The sequence below is a fragment of the Arachis ipaensis genome, chromosome B2 (genome assembly GCF_059453495.1).
Source record: "Arachis ipaensis isolate K30076 ecotype BB chromosome B2, ASM5945349v1, whole genome shotgun sequence".
NCBI classification, from domain to species: domain Eukaryota; kingdom Viridiplantae; phylum Streptophyta; class Magnoliopsida; order Fabales; family Fabaceae; genus Arachis; species Arachis ipaensis.
In genome coordinates, this window is record NC_142437.1 from 38590675 (window position 1) to 38608475 (window position 17801).

The 17801-nt window shown below is 39.6% G+C and overlaps 1 non-coding gene across 1 annotated transcript; it reads right to left on the bottom strand.

The window, feature by feature from the left end:
* Window positions 1-13673: 13673 nt before the first annotated feature.
* Window positions 13674-13780, bottom strand: LOC148573653 (small nucleolar RNA R71). The gene has a single exon (XR_015906268.1). It is a non-coding gene; the product is annotated as a small nucleolar RNA R71 (small nucleolar RNA).
* Between the last annotated feature and the right edge of the window lie 4021 nt (window positions 13781-17801).

Below are 17801 nucleotides of genomic sequence, written 5' to 3' on the forward strand. Positions count from 1 at the left end.
ATAACAGACTTAACAAGTAAATATGCACAAGTACCTTCTGCATATCTGACATGAAGTTAAACCTGTTAGCTTGAAAATCTCCCACATCCTCCTGAAGTATCTCTAAAAACCACTTCCAACTTTCTTTGTTTTATGATTCCACAATTGCATAGGCAATAGGATATATATGATTATTTGCATCCTATCCTATTACTGTCAGTAACTGCACCCCGTAATACCCTCTAATGAAGGTCCCATCCAACCCTGTAAAAGGTCTACATCCACCCACAAACCCCTTCTTGCACGCATCAAAGCATACATAGATCCTCAAAAAAATAGGATTCGAATCAGGTATAGGATTCGTGTGTATCCTTACTGTCGAGCCAGGATTCGTCTTCAGTATCTCATTAGCATAATCACAAAGTCGTGCATATTGTGCAATCTCAGAACCCTCAATCCTCTCCTTTGCCTTCTTCATAAATCTGTAAATTTTCCCCTCATTAATTAGTATATCATACTCATATCTGAAGTATTGGTCAGCTTCTCTCACTGTCAAGTTTTGTTGAACTTGTATCCTCTCCTCTAGCTCATCTATGACCTATTTTCCATCCACTGACTTACAGGGATTGTCCCTGATGCAGGTATGTTTATTTACAAAGGTCTTTACCTGATAACTTATTGGAAATGTTCTCTTGGCACAGTATATTTGCCAAGGACAGTCCTCATCATAGCATATAGCCTTCGATCTTGTAGCATCACAACGAGCAAAGAATATGCTACTTCCAATATTGATATTAAACTTTTGGACAACCTTCCTAAAATGGCTGAGTTTCAAACTCCATCCCCAACTCCAATCGCACCTGGCTAACCGGGGCATCAACATTTCTCTAAGGAAAAACAGGCGTACGGTCAGTATCTTCATCACTTGCTATGCTAACCAATTCCTCTGATTCATAGCAATGATATCCAAGATTTTCATCAGAAAATCATCCTCGTCAACGGGGACGTAAAAGGTTGGCGGCTCGTCCAGATCGGGGTTCGGAATGAAATACTTCCTTGTAGGGGGAGGCCTCTTTGTTGATCTCCTCTTGTTCACCTTAGGCCGTCCCTCAACCTCTTCTGAAGGATTGCTCTGATTATTTTGGGGAGTCCAATTGGAGTCAGAGGGTTGGACTGACTGAGGGATTAATTGTAAAAGTGGATTCCCATACGGCTGTGGGGTGTATTGGGTTAGTTGTTCTGGTTCAAGAGGTGCAGAGACATTTGGTTCAGAAGGCAGGACTGGGTCTAAACAATCAGTGTGTATTGGTTGCTGTTCTTGTTCAATAGGTGGCTGAGAAGGTTGAGACTGAGTTGATGGTGGTTGATCTGGTAGGACAGGTATTGGGGGAGGCTGAGAAACCTGTCCTGCTTCATGAGATACTGAAAGTAGTGGATCTGCTGTCTCCTGGGACATACTGACATTTTCCTCTTTTTGAGCCTCAACTTCATCCTGTTTATGTTCTTCATGGGCCTCTTCCCTGCTCTGGGCCTCACTTCTTTTTCGGTCATCCATCCCAACTTGCATGTTACCTACAATTTCAGCATCATCCTCATCTTCCACTACTATCAATCTTCTTTTTGGACTCTTTTTTGGAGTTGGAACCCTTTTAGCACAACGCTTTACTCTCATCTTTGATGGAGTCATATTATTCTCCTCAACTAATACGGACTGATCCACTGGATGCTCTGTATAGACATTTATTTTTTTACCGTTCTTCACAGCTGTCTCATACATTCTAACTATATCCATATCAACCCTTAGGTCCCTAAACCCATCATCAAGCTCCTTCCCAGGTTCTAGCTAGAAAAAATTAGTAACAGATATATATCCAATGTCCTTTAGCAATTCAGATACGAAAAAACTATTCAGGGTATCAACATTAACCATCTCGATCTCTGTGACTTCACCACCAACGTAACTAACCTTCCCACACGACCCTCTCTCAAACCATCCTCTATGATTAATACACAGTGTTATATGGATGGTGGCCATCCCTGAAAGTAAAATTAACCAACACATTCCAAGAAAACATTATATATTACTTCACCTAACAGAAACCCTAAATCAATTATTTTAACAATTCTCAAACAGGATTTGATATGGTAATATAATATGTCTAACTATTGGCAATGACATTTGAAATTAATCAATAGTGGTAATGACATACCTCTACTCTCTGTGGAACAAAGGGAGTGACCTCTGCGCCGTCCACGACGAAACCCCTGGGTACGAGCTCTGGTCGCTAATCTTTGCACGTTTCTCTTTCACGTTTTCGTACTGATCGCTTGCTACTGCTCCGAACGTCTTTTCCGAGTTAGGAATGACAGCGGTGAAATCCCTAGCTTCAGGGTGATGGCTTGGGAGTGCTCCAGACGTCTTCTCTAAGTTGGGAACGAAGCGACGACCTCCTCTGTTAGGGCACATCAGAGTCTCCCGCGAAATGTTCTTCAATCTCCAAACCCTTAGTAAAAAAATTGTTTAATTCCACGTAGATAGGGCTTTGAGAGGTTTGGAGAGTCACGTAAGGTCGTATGTCCACGAAGCAAGTGCCAATCTAAGACAGGCTACTTTTGTCACACGGAGACCATCTTGCATAGGTACAAAGTCAGTTTTAATCTACGATGGATACAAATATCAGCGTTCTGAACTCTCATAGGTACAAATGGTCATTTATTCTACAAGATTATGATATCTTAACTTTTGTTTTCTCCGATTACAGCAAAATCTTTAAATGCACTTTATATCTGGCTAATTAATTTGTATGATATTTTAAGTTACTATACAGTAAATATTAACCACAATAATTAAGCCCTCAACCAAAAACTAGTGGTGGTTCCCACTACAATCTTAATAATTCATGAAATCCCCTAAACTTGTATGCTATATAATATAATACTAACAAAAACAAATAAACAAGAGAAAATATTCCCACTGCTGTATTTATTTTTGTACCGAAAACATCACATAATGTAGCTTTATTTATCCATCTTTTCTTTATTTAAATCCTTAATTAATTTTTTTGGATGTTTTAGTAATTTTAACGATTAATTTTAATTAATATATATTATATATCTGAAATATAGTTACAAAATGAAAATTGGATTCAGTAACTAAGTTAAAATTATATTTTTTAGTAAAAATAAAAAATATTTCCGAAGACCAATTAAAACGTTAAATTTGGTCATTTTAGTAGTAAAATTGGATAAAGTATGTTTTTTTTAATATTTTTGAAAATTTTCAACTCATAACATTTAATTCAATTCAATTTTATCCTTATTCTTAAATTCTGGACATCAACTATTAGTCAACATCTTTATTGTAACACCTTAACTATCAAATTATCACGCGTTCGGCTGCGCTACTCTGATAGCTTGGGTATTACAACAACCCTTAAAATTATTTCATACTAAAATATGAGCCTGTTTAAAACTTATACCAAAATTTTCAAAACATATATCTATACTTAAAATACAAATTACAAAACTTACAAAGAATACACATATATATACATATTATAAATTTACAAACATTATATAATCAAATTCCTATCCCTCTGATAAAAACTTGTACAGATAAAGGCGAGGAAAAAAGTAACTAATATGACATAAAACATCGTTTAAATAGAAAAGAAATAAAATGGGCTCTTCCGAACTTTGTCATCCATAACCTGAAAAGAAAAGACCTGTACGGAAGTGAGAACATCGTCCTCGCTGGTTCTCACTATAGGGTTACAGAATTGCTATAATAAGATAAGTGAAAATAAAACCGTTATAGTGATTAATAATCGCCTTATGCATCTTTTCAAAACCAAAGATTTAATATCAAAACTCCGAAATCCTTTCTAAAAGAGAAAACTGTTAATTCTTCAAAAATCCAAAAGCATTTTTAAAAGTTTTTCCTAGACAGTATAAATGACCAACCTGTTCCACGCATAGGTTTATTAAGTTTATGCTGAACCAGTTTGATTTTTCATACAGAACTAGACCTCAAACAAAAACCAATCACGGCCTCAGGCCCATCCAAAATCAAACACGGCTTCAGGCCCAAACAACTCAATCAACATCTAATCCACCACAATCCAACCAATTTCAGTCATAGACACAAGTAAGGAGGTTCAAACACAATCAAAGCTGTTACATCAAGTATAACAAATAGCAGTTAAACAAAATTATTCACATAGGCAAACCACATATACAATAGACACACCCAATTAATGTCACATAGATGCAAATGATGCATGCCTGTCCTACTAGCCATGAGCTCACGCGTCAGTCATGTTGCTATACCCGACTCGGATAAGCGGGATTAGACCACCATCCTTATCCGTAGGTTCCATAAACAAGCGAGATTAAACCACCATCCTTGCCCGAAACATGCAAGCGGGATTAAACCACCATCCTTGCCTCCACAGTAAGCGGGATTAAACCACCATCCTTACTAGGCACACAAAACAATATGCAAGTGGGATCACACCACCATCCTTGCTAAATAATTCATCAATATGTGAGTGGGATAAAACCACCATCCCCACTACAGGTGTGATAAAACCACCATCCCTGCACAACGGTTTACACATTGAGTAAGCGGGACTATACCACCATCCTTGCCAGGCCAGAAACCCTCATCATATTCTTAATAATATCTACAATCAATCAGGGTTAAAATCTTATTTCAATACAATCATTATTGGCCCATTTACTTTCAAATAATAAACGTATTAAAGAACCACTTTTTCTCAAATCAATTTCCTTTCTCAACAAAGTCACTTTTTACAACATCTTTCCAAAACTCCCAAATGACTTCAAAACCATGTCAAATTCAAAATCTCTTCTGAACTACTCAAAATCATTCATTTTTAAACCATTCGCTCAATCACTTTAAAATCAAAAGTTATTAATTAAAATCCACGGCAAGGTCTCAAAACTTTAGGGAAAAAACAACCGAGCTCATTTCCATAAATTCAGTAAAGATTCTTAAAAGTCATTGTTTCCTTAATTTGAGTTATTCATAGGAAGTTTCTAAACCAAATCAAAACCAAATCATGTGAATTCCAAACCAAGTTAAAATCCAAAACCAGTCTCATTTTCATTCTTAGAAACCAATTCTTTTGAACTTTTCCAAAAACATCACAAAACGACATTATTCAATCAAAAGTCCATTTTCTTGTAAATTCATTAAAGCACCTCTGAACGAATTCCTTAAGTCCAATTCAAAACAGAAACTCTTTTTATAGATAAAATCGACCTTAGGATAATACTTTTCTTAAGCGATTTAAAATTTTAAATAATTCTTTTTCTGAATAAATTGAACTCAAAACATATGTTTTTCTCAATTAAATTAAATTTGAAACATACTATTTTCTTAATAAACCAAATAATATGATTTCTCAAATTCAAACTTTCTAAATAATATTTCAAACAAAGTTTTAGATTTTATAGAAAATTTGGCAGCACCTCCCCTAAAACTTGGACTTTGCCACCCTTTTCGGGTCCCAACCAAACTATTCCGCAACCCTCTTTAACGGGTTCAAAACCAAATTAGTTCAAAATCAAGCTAAATCCAAAAGTGCATACCATTATCATATTTCCAGAAAACCAACTTAAACTCAAATCAATCTCCAATGGATTAAACTCAATTTCAAAATTTTAAAAAAATATTTAAAGAAACACTTCAAAAATAGTCCATTTCACAAAACCCCACAACAACAACCAAACAATACATAAGACTTATACAATCACTAAAAGCACATTTCCCATATCAATATCCCTATATAGCAACTCCGAAATATAAAGTTTAGTTTCTAAAAAAGGCAGCTACCTCGATAAGTCGAATCCCATAACCCAAACGCCTCACAAAATTTCTTTCGTCTCGACCCAAAATCAACGGCAGCTTCAAATCACAGCCACACACAATTTTGCAACAGCATAAACAGCTCTAAATCACAACATGCAACCTTGGTTACTGATGACTTGCATCATTTACCCTTCTTTCTTACATAAAGAAGACCATAAAAGAGCATAAATCTCATTTGATCAGTACAATTCATGCATTATTTGATGAATATTATAGTACACCACTTTGAGATGAATTGTGCTGAATTTCAGGTGAAAAAAGCATCAAAAATTGGGTAGAAGACAAACAAGAAGCTGGGCATGTGAAACTGGCATGACACTTGAAGCAAACGCCACAAAAACGCACTGGCGTAGCACTCCAGGAGCAGGGCGTGGCACGCCAGTACTAAAGTCCAGAGAAGAGATTCAAAGCATGCATATGGGTGTGGCACGCCAGAGACTGGGCGTGGCACGCTAATACAAAATTCCAGAGAGCTACAATGGAGGACACAAAAGGGGCGTGGCACGCCTGACCCATCAATTACTATGGGCGTGCCACTTGAGCAAAGGGGCGTCGCATGCCAACTCTCCACCCCAAGAAGAACCTTCACTATGGCGTGCCACTTGGTATCGAAGGCATGGCATGCCAGCCCAAAGAAGTCACTTGGGCATGCCACTTGAGAACCCAGGCATGGCATGCCAAGCTTGAAGAGTTCACAAGATCATGGGTGTGCCACTTGAGCAGCATGGCGTGGCACGCTGGTACAACAATCCAGAGAAGGGGCTGAAGACAATTGAAAACTGGGCGTGCCACTTGAGTAACCAGGCGTGGCATGCCAATGCACAAAGGACCAAAAGCAAGGACTGGGCGTGCCACTTGGTATCGAAGGCGTGGCACGCCAACCTTGGCATTTCACTATGGCGTGCCACTTGAAGACTGAGGCGTGGCACGCCAACCACTGGAACCAAGACAAGATCATGGGCGTGGCACACCAGCCTCTAGGCGTGGCACGCTGGTTTAAGTTTCCAGAGAGGATGAAGGAGGCCAATTACATGGGGCGTGCCACTTGGTATCAAAGGCGTGGCACGCCATTCACTATTCTTCATTTAGGCGTGCCACTTGAGCAACCAGGCGTGGCACGCCAGTGTGATTCAAAAGAAAAGCATTGGGGCGTGCCACTTGAGCTCGTGGCGTGGCATGCCAAACAGAGGAACCACTCACTCACAAAAGGGGCGTGGCACGCCAGACCCTGGGCGTGCCACGCTAGTTCAACTTTCCAGAAAAGCCTAGCCAAGCACAAAGCAAGGGCGTGGCACGCCAGACCTTGGGCGTGGCACGCCAGTATAAGTTTCCAGAGGCAAAGAGAAGTGAGGAAGGCTAGGGGCGTGCCACTTGAGTTCGAAGGCGTGGCACGCCAAGGTTGAGAGAGGGATGAGCGTGCCACTTGAAGAAGTAGGCGTGGCACGCCAAGCTGGAAATGAAGGGCACGTGACACGCCAGAGAAGCGCCAGCCACACGCCAGCTAAGAAGTCATGCTTATTGAGTGTTTTCTTTTCCCTCCAAAATGTAATTTTCCTTTTTCACTTTTCTAATTCTTTTATTTTACTAGGAGTAGTATAAATACCTCCAAAGAGTACTGAAGAAGGGGTTAAGCAGTCAGTTTTAGATCTACTTTTACACTTCACTTTTGAGTACTTTTTGAGCTATGAGTAGCTAACTTCCCTCTCATTGAGAGAGGGAGCTCTGTTGTACTTGATGGATGAATGATAGTGAAATCCTTCTTCTCTTCATCTTCTCTTTGATTTTCTAGAAGGAATTTCATTCTTAATGCTTAGTATTCAATTATCTTGGGAAAGAGATTGAATACAATTGGGTTTCATGGGAACCTTGGGAAAGGAAACATGAAATCATGCTTGAAATCCCTTCTCACACTAGAGTAGAATCAGGGTTTTGGTGTTTGGATATGTGACATATAATCCTCCCTCTACTTGGACCTATGATGGTGTGTGGTATAATCAGGGAACAAGCATATCTCTCTTCATGAGCAATTAGACCAAGGAATTGGCTATTGATCAAGATCTGAGAGATTGAGTCACCAAGGGATTGGGGCTCAATCAATCATGATTGCCAAGAGGTCAATGAGTTGCATGATTGAAGAGGATATAAGCTAGATTTGATCCAAAGAGACAACATCTCCCAATCTCAATGAATTTCCCCATTCTTATCTATCTATTTCTTTACTGCTTATTTTTACATTCAGCAATTCCCCATTTCCGCTTACATTCAAGTCATTTATAATTCTGCACTTTACTTTCTTCCATTTATATTTCTGCACTTTATTGCTTTTCTTTATATTCTAGTCATTTACATTTATATCATTTACAATTATGCACTCTACAATCCTATTGATCTACATGACTAATTCATCAATTGATTAAAACTGCTCGAATTTGCCAATCTCTGTGGATACGATCCCACTCTACTGTGGGTTATTACTTGACGATAATTTTGGTACGCTTGCCAAAAGGACTAATTCACCAATTTTGAATGGGGTGTGAATTCCAGTCATCAAGTATTATGGCGCCGTTGCTGGGGATTGGCTTAAATTTGACAATGATTAAATTAATTGGAGAGCTAGATTAAGCAATTTAAATTCCTTGTTATTTTATCTTGTTTAGCATTTTTTTGTTATTTTCTTTTATTTTGAGTTCTATTTCTTTCTTCTTTGAGTATTTTTTATATACACATTTCCACTCTTCTAACTGTTTGATTAATTGCACCACTCACACTAACATCCACTTTAACAAGAGTAATTTCTTCATTCATTTTCTTTCTTGCTTTTTGCCTTGTTAGTTGTATGACAGGTAGAAGAAGCGGGGCTTCAACTTCCTTTGATTCTGAACCTGAGAGGACCTTCCTTAGATTAAGGAGGGAAGCAAGAGGGAAAAGAGTTGTTGGTGCTGAGGAAGAGGAAGAGTATTTTAAAACAAACATGGAGGAGAACATGGAGAACCATCATGAAGGAGAAGCTCACAACCATGCCAGAGAAGGTCCAGTAAATCATGATGGGTAAGAGAGGAGAGTCTTAGGCTCCTACATCAACCCAAACCCAGGAAATTATGGCAGCAGCATCTTAAAGCCAACAATTCATGCCAACAATTTTGAGCTGAAACCTCAGCTCATCACACTTGTTCAGAACAATTGCTCGTATGGAGGAAGTGCCCAAGAAGACCCTAATCAACATCTCAGCACATTCTTGAGGATATGTGATACTGTAAAGTCCAACGAGGTACACCCCGACATCTACAAACTACTCTTGTTCCCTTTCTCACTCAGAGATAAGGCAACAAAGTGGTTGGAATCATTCCCCAAGGATAGCCTAACTACATGGGAGGAGGTCGTGAACAGATTCCTTGCAAGATTTTACCCTCCACAAAGAATCATTAGGCTGAGAGTTGAGGTACAAACTTTTGGACAACAAGATGGAGAAACACTTTATGAGGCCTGGGAGATATTCAAAGATCTGACAAGAAGATGCCCACCAGAAATGTTCAATAAATGGGTACAACTACACATCTTTTATGAGGGACTATCCTATGAAGCAAAGAAGGCTGTGGATCATTCTTCAGGAGGCTCACTCAACAAGAAGAAAACCATTGAAGAGGCCATAGATGTCATTGAGACTGTAGCTGAAAATGAGTATTTCTATGCTTCAGAGAGGACTCAGAAGAAAGGAGTGCTAGAGCTCAACTCTGTAGATGCTTTGTTAGCTCAGAACAAAGTAATTGCAGCTCAAATAGCAGCTCTAACCAAAAGGATGGAGGCCAACCAAGCCTCAGTCATTCAGGACCAAAAGGATCTGAAGGTGACTGGGAACAAGCTAATTATGTGAACAATTCATCCAGACCACCATATGACCCACACTCTAAGACATACAACCCAGGTTGGAAGAACCACCCAAACTTTGGGTGGGGAAATCAACAGAACCACAACCAGGACCACAACAAGCCTTATTTATCAAATCAGCAATTCAACCACAACCCCAACCATCAAACAGGGAACCATAGACCCTACCATAACTCACAAAACATATCATACTATAGTAACCAGCCCACACACAACAACCTCAACCAAGATGCACCATCCTCAACTCTACAACCATGTGAAATCAAGAGCAACTTTGAGAGGATGGAAGCTGCAATAGCACAACTATCCTCACAAATTACAGGAGCAGTCTCCACCCTCATGGACAGACAAGCACAAACTGACAAAAGGATAGATGCTAATCAAGAGGAATACATGTGAAATCTGAAAAATCAAGGCGCAGTAATCTCAAAGTTGGAAGCACAAGTGGGGATTTTGTCCAAGCAAATCCCACTTCCCACACACACATTTTCTAGTGATACTATGGCTAACCCAAGAGGGGAATGCAAGGCCATTATTCTAAGAAGTGGGAAGGTTATAGAAGGAGGAACCCCAAGCAAAGACAAGCATGAAGAAGTTGCAGCAAAGCACGGGAACAAAGATGAAGAAGAAATCCTTGCTCCACCACCACCAAAACCAGTCTTGAAGCCGTATGTGCCAAAGGCACCATACCCACAAAGACTGGGAAAAGATGGGAAGAATGGCCAGTTTTCTAAGTTCCTAGAAATCTGATGCCAGGGCATCTTGGCCAGTTTCACTGACCTTTTTTTTACTATTTTTAGGCTAGTTTCATGCATTCCATTAGGAAATAAGCTAGTTTTGGGTAGATATTCACTTACACCTTGATTCAAGCATACATTGTGCATTTTACATTATTTCATGAGGATTTTGCATGAGTTTAGTGACAAATTATATGCTGCATTACCCATGACTTGGACTAGAACTTTTATGTGCTCTATTGCTTGATTTCAGGACCAAAGGAAGCAAGGAATGGGAGGTAACTTGTAAAGTTAATGAGAAAAGTGATTGCCAATAACGCTCTCGAAGCCATCATTGACCACGTTAAGAGTCACGATAACTAAGTTAACGAGAACTCTAACGTGGAGAGGGGAAGTTGAGCCAACGTTAGTGACACTTAACATTGTCACTAACGTTGGCAAATGCTCATAAGTGGCCACGTTAGAGTCCACGTTAACTTAGTTACCGTGGCCTCTAACGTTAGAAGGGGGGAGAAAGGCCAACGTTAGTGACATTCAACATTGTCACTAACGTTGGCCTAAGGAGAAACATACCACGTTAACTCCCACGTTAACTTGGTTAACGTGGGAGCTAACGTAAGAAGCAAGAGTGGTCGACAACGTTAGTGACACCCAACATTGTCACTAACGTTGGAAGCAACCACACAACCCCCCAAGGAGCCACGTTAACTTCCACGTTAACTTAGTTAACGTGGAAGCTAACGTTGATGAGTGAAAGAAACGCCAACGTTAGTGACATTCAACATTGTCACTAACTTTAGGGATGGCCAAGCATGGCCACGTTAGAAGCCACGTTAACCTAGTTAACGTGGACTCTAACGTGAGACATAGGGGCACCTTGGAACGTTAGTGACAATGTTGAGTGTCACTAACGTTCTCGAAGGATGGCAAGCCCACGTTAAAGAGCCACGTTAACTAAGTTAACGTGGGCTCTAACATGGGAACAAAGGGGGCTTTTCAAAGTTATTGGGAATGTTAAGTCTCGGTAACGTGTGTGAATGACTTAAAGGCAACGTTAGTGGCAACGTTTGTGCCACTAACGTTGAAGTTAACGTGGCTTTTACTTAGGAACGTTAGTGAGAAAGTTGATTGTCACTAACGTTTTCGAACTCATATTTTCACTAAACGTTAACACCCCTAACGTCCTGAGCTAAAGTCTCTGCCCACTTCACACTTTCTCTCTGCAAGTAAAGCCAAGCCCAAATGAAGAAGAGAACTGCTTCAAACTCAAGATCCAAAGGCCCGAGACTTGAAGAGCCAACTAGAAGCTGAGAGAAGTAGTATATATAGGAGTAGCTTTGAATTGTTGAAGAATTGGGGGAAAAAGTTGGAAAAGAGAATTACTCTCTGTATTTTACCTTCTCTGCATTTTCTAGTTTTATGATGTATTCTCCATCTTTGTTTTCATTTTCTAGAGCTATGAACAACTAAACCCCTTTCATTGGGTTAGGGAGCTCTGTTGTAATTTGATGGATCAATACTAGTTTTCATTATTTTTCTTCTATCTTCTCTCTTAATTTTACTTGAAAGCTTTCGATCTTCATCCAATTGGGTAGTTATCTTGGAAAAGAAGCTATTCAAACTTGGATCTCTTCTGAACCATGAAAGAGGAATGAAGAGATCAAGCTAGAAATGTTTTCTCATGCTGGACCAAATTGGGTTTGGATGGGTATGTGACTATAACCCTCTCAATACTTGATTTGGGAAATGCATGTGGTATAATCAGTGACCATACTTCATCTCTTCTCATGAGCAATTGACCAAGAAATTGGCTATTGATCAAGATTTGAGAGATTGAATTTGTAATTCAATCAATTAAGATTGCCAAGGAGATCAATGAGTGCATTGATTGAGGAAGAGATGAAAATGAACTTGATCTGGAGGGTTGAAATATCTCCTAAGCCCAATGAACTCCCCATCTCTGATCTTACCCATTCTCTTTAATTTCTGCCATTTACTTTCATGAGCAAATCCCCCATTCCCATTTACAATTCTGTAATTTACTTTCAATGATTTACTTCCACTCCTTTAATTCTAGCATTTACTTTTCTGTTATTTACATTCCCGCCATTTTATTTTCTGCAACTCTCAACCCAAATTCTGGATTCGCTCAACTAGAACATTCTTCTAATTAAATTTGCTTGATCAATCAATCCCTGTGGGATTCGACCTCACTCTATTGTGAGTTTTTACTTGACGACAAATTCGGTACACTTGCCGAAGGAAATTTGTTGAGAGACAAGTTTTCCGTGCATCAAGTTTATGACGCCGTTGCCGGGGATTGATTGTGCATCAACAATGATTAAATTGGAAGATCACTAGATTGAGCATTTTTATTTTGTGAATTTCATTTTCTGTTTGAGTGATTTACTTTCTGTTTTAGTTAAACTTCTTCCCTTCCCCCTCTACTCTTTTGTTTTTCTTTGTTATTTTCAATTCTGTTTGCTAACCCACTAACTGTTTGATATATTGCATCACCCACAACTAACAGTAATTCTGACAAAAATACTTTCTGCACCTATCTTTTCTTGCTTGCACTTAATGGTTGTATGACAGGGAGAAGAAGTGGGGCTTCAAATTCCTTCGATTATGAACCTGAGAGGACCTTCCTTAGATTAAGGAGGGAGGCAAGAGGAAAGAAAGTGGTTGGTGCTGAGGAAGAAGAGGAATTCTTTGAACCAAACATGGAAGACAACATGGAAAACCATCATGAAAAAGAGGATCACAATCATGGGGGAGGAGGTAGAGCAAATCATGCTGGGGAGGATAGAAGAGTTTTGGGCTCTTACATCAATCCAAACCCAGGCAATTGTGGAAGTAGCATCCAAAAGCCAACAATCCATGCCAACAACTTTGAACTTAAACCACAGCTCATCACCCTTGTTCAGAACAACTGTTCGTTTGGAGGAAGTGTTCAAGAAGACCCCAATCAACATTTAACCACCTTCTTGAGAATATGTGACACAGTGAAGTCTAATGGTATTCATCCTGATGCCTATAGACTGCTCTTATTTCCATTCTCACTCAGGGACAAAGCAGCCAAGTGGCTGGAATCTTTCCCAAGGGAAAGCTTGACAACTTGGGAAGACGTGGTGAACAAATTCTTAGCAAGATTTTACCCTCCTCAACGAATCAATAGGCTGAGAGCTGAGGTCCAAACTTTCAGGCAACAAGATGGTGAGACTCTATATGAAGCATGGGAGAGGTTTAAAGACCTAATAAGGAGGTGCCCACCAGATATGTTCAACGAATGGGTGCAGCTGCACATTTTCTATGAAGGGCTCTCTTATGAGTCAAAGAAGGATGTAGACCATTCATCCGGAGGATCTTTGAAAAAGAAGAAGACTATTGAGGAAGCCATAGATGTTATTGAAACAGTAGCAGAAAACGACTACTTCTATGCTTCCGAAAGAGGGAACACAAGAGGAGTAATGGAGCTAAACAATGTAGATGCTCTGTTGGCCCAAAACAAGCTCATTACCCAGCAGCTGGCTGACCTCACCAAGAAGATGGAGAGGAACCAAGTAGCAGCAATCTCCACTTCATCAACAACCCAAGAAGGAGTGAATGAAGAAGCAGAGGGTAGTCAGGAGCAAGCCAACTACATTGGGAACTCACCAAGGCAAAACTATGATCCATACTCCAAGACCTACAACCCTGGATGGAGAAACCACCCAAACTTTGGGTGGGGAAGTCAGCAAGATCAAAACCAAGACCAGAGACGTTACAACTCCAACAACAATGCAGCTCACCAACAATTCACACAGAGGACATCTCAACACCCCCACAACAACACTTCTCCACAAGCCTATCAAAACCAAAACAGCACATCTGCTCCGAATCACCCATCAATTGATGACAAGCTCTCTAAGATTGAAACCTTACTTGAAGGAAAATGCCAAGAGATTCAAGAAAATAAGGTGTTCAAAGAGGAGGTGCGAGCCAATATTAAGAACCAGGGAGAGACCATTAGGAAGCTGGAATTCCAGGTGGGATGTTTAGCTGAGAAGATTCCCAAACCTACCGATAGCTTCCCAAGTGACACGAAGAAAAACCCCAAAGGAGAAGCAAAGAAAGTAAGATGGGAAGATTGCAAAATGGTCACTACAAGTGATCAAGAGACTGAAGACAAGCAAGGCAAACTTTTCGAACAACCTGAAGACAACTCAACAAAGGAGGAGGATAGAGATCACCAAGAACCAGAAATCTCACAACAAGAGCTGCTGAAGCTCTATGCACCCTTCCCTCAACTGCTCAATGGTGCTGTGGGAAAGAGAATATACTCAAGGTTCCTAGACTTGTTTGCATCTCTGCATGTAAACATACCATTCATCAAGGCAATTCAACAAATGCCTGCATTCATCAAGTATATGAAGGAACTTCTTCCCAGGAAAAGCTCACTCAAAGGAGGCCAGACTATAGTGATGAACAAGGAATGTAGTGCCCTTATTCAACCTGAGTTGCCTACAAAAAGAAGAGACCCAGGGAGTTTTCACATCCCTTGTGCCATAGGTGAAACTATGTTCGATAGAGCACCATGTGATTTGGGGGCCAGCATCAACTTACTGCCCTTATCCCTGGTGAAGAGGCTGCAGATCAATGAGATAATGCCCACAGATGTAATCATCAGACTGGCTGACAAAACTCAAAAGCAAGCAATAGGAGTGGTGGAAAATGTGTTGCTAAAGGTTGGGAAATACTTTCTCCCAACAGACTTTGTCATCCTGGACATGGAAGAGAGTCACACTCACCCAATCATATTGGGAAGACCGTTCCTAGCTACGGCCAGAGCACTTATCGATGTAGAGAAAGGGGAGCTAATATTGAGAATCCATGATGAACGACTCAGCTTCAATGTTTTCAAACTCTCACAAGAAACAGATCAAGAGGACAAGGAACTAAGCACAAATGATAATGAGACACTGAAAGAGGAGACTGATGACAAGTCATCTTAGCCTAGTTTTTTACTAGTCTTTTTCTTTGTTTTTATTTGGTTTTATGCACTTTCTTGTATTGTAAGTAAGTAATTTGGAATGGAATTTCATGATTTCTTTGAATCAATCAACCACCCTTTAATTGATGCAAAATCATGAGGTTTAAGCTAAATTTAATTGATTTTTAATGATTTATAAACCTTGTGAATTTGGTGATACTTTGATTGGTTGTTTTGATTACTTGTAGGTGAAGAAAAGAAAAAAAAATAAGAAAAGCGTGGCACAAGGAAAGGAAGCGTGGCTCAAAAAAGGAGAAGCATGTGTGCATTCAAGAAACAAGGGTATAAAGCTCTTGCCAAGAGCTTTAAAGCTCTTGTGGAGAGCTTCCCTTCAAAGAATCAAAAGCCAAGCTCTTGCCAAGAGCTTTGAAGCTCTTGCCAAGAGCTTTATCAAGAACACATGGAAGAAGGAACCAAGAGCCAAGCTCTTGGCAAAGAACTTTGAAGCTCTTGCCAAAGAGCTTTTTCGGGCATGCTCCAAAGAAAATTAAGGAAGAAAAGCTTGCCAATTCACTCACCAAGGCTTGAACCCATGACCAAGGAGAGGGGGGGCCAGCGCTACTCACAAAGAAAAATAAGCCAAAATTGGCCAAAATGCTTCACCCAAGACTTGAACCAAGGACCTCAAGGACAAGAAAAGCTCTTGCCAAGAGCTTTCAAGCTCTTGCAAAGAGCTTTGTTCTCTTGGACCGTGCGCAACACATTGGAAGGAAAGGGGACCAAAGCTCTTGGCCAAAGCTCTTGCCAAGAGCCGAACTCTTTCCTGGGAGGTGCACCATGGGCTGAAAATTGAACTAAAAATCCAAATTAATTCATTCCTTCACCAAATCAAAAGCCCATCCAAATTCCAAAATCCAAAAATAGAAAATGTATAAATAGGAGCTAGTTTAATGTAATTAAGGACCTTTGGACACCTCTAGACTTTACTTTGAATTTTCCTTTTAATTTTCATTTTCATTTTGAGCTTTTACTTTTGAATTTGGATCTTAGAGAATTTGGAAGGAGAATTGATCTCTCTTCTTCCTTGTTCTTGCTTGAGCACTCTTTTATTTTCTTGCTTTTGATCTTGGGTGAAGAATTGAAGAACTTCTATTTCAATCTCACCTTGAGATCTCTTGTTTATTTTCTCTGCATAATTGAATTTCTTTTTCTATTTACTCTACTGTTTCATCTCCTCTCTAATTCTGCAATTTACTTTTCTTTATTTCTTTTGCAATTAATCTTGTTGGATCAAGGAAGGATTTGAGATCTAGACTTGTTATCTAGTCTCTTCCACCCCTGAGATCTTCAACCATCTTTTATTTTGCTGCAAATTAAGCACCCTTTCTGTTTACTTCTCAAAGCATTTTACCTCTCTGTTTGAGATCTATTTCAATTCAATTCATCTTTTGCTCTTCTGTTTTGTTGCTTTGCAAATCCCAACTCCCAATCCCTTTTACAATTCAAGCAAATTTACATTTCTTGCATTTTAAGATTCAGTCATTTACATTTCTTGCAATCTAAGTTTCTGCAATTTACATTACTTGTTCTTTAAGATTTAGTACTTTTACTTTCTGTTCTCTTTAGTTTACTGCAATTCTTCCCTTTCCCTTTACATTTCAAGCAATTTAGTTTCTGTCAAATACAAACCACTCAACTGATGAGCGGATAATTTATACGCTTTTTGACATTCTTTTTAGTATATTTTTAGTAGGATCTAGTTACTTTTAGGGATGTTTTCATTAGTTTTTATGTTAAATTCACATTTCTGGACTTTACTATGAGTTTGTGTATTTTTCTGTGATTTCAGGTATTTTCTGGCTGAAATTGAGGGACTTGAGCAGAAATCAGATTCAGAGGTTGACGAAGGACTGCTGATGCTGTTGAATTCTGACCTCCCTGCACTCAAAGTGGATTTTCTGGAGCTACAGAACTCTAAATGGCGCGCTTCCAATTGAGTTGGAAAGTAGACATCCAGGGCTTTCCAGCAATATATAATAGTCCATACTTTGGCCAAGAATTGATGACGTAAACTGGCGTTCAACGCCAGCCTTCTGCCCAAATCTGGCGTCCAGCGCCAGAAAAGGATCCAAAACCAGAGTTGAACGCCCAAACTGGCACAGAAACTGGCGTTCAACTCCACAAATGGCCTCTGCACGTGCAACACTCAGGCTCAGCCCAAACACACACCAAGTGGGCCCAGGAAGTGGATTTATGCATCAATTACTTACTCATGTAAACCCTAGTAGCTAGTTTATTATAAATAGGACCCTTTACTAGTCTTTTTGACCAT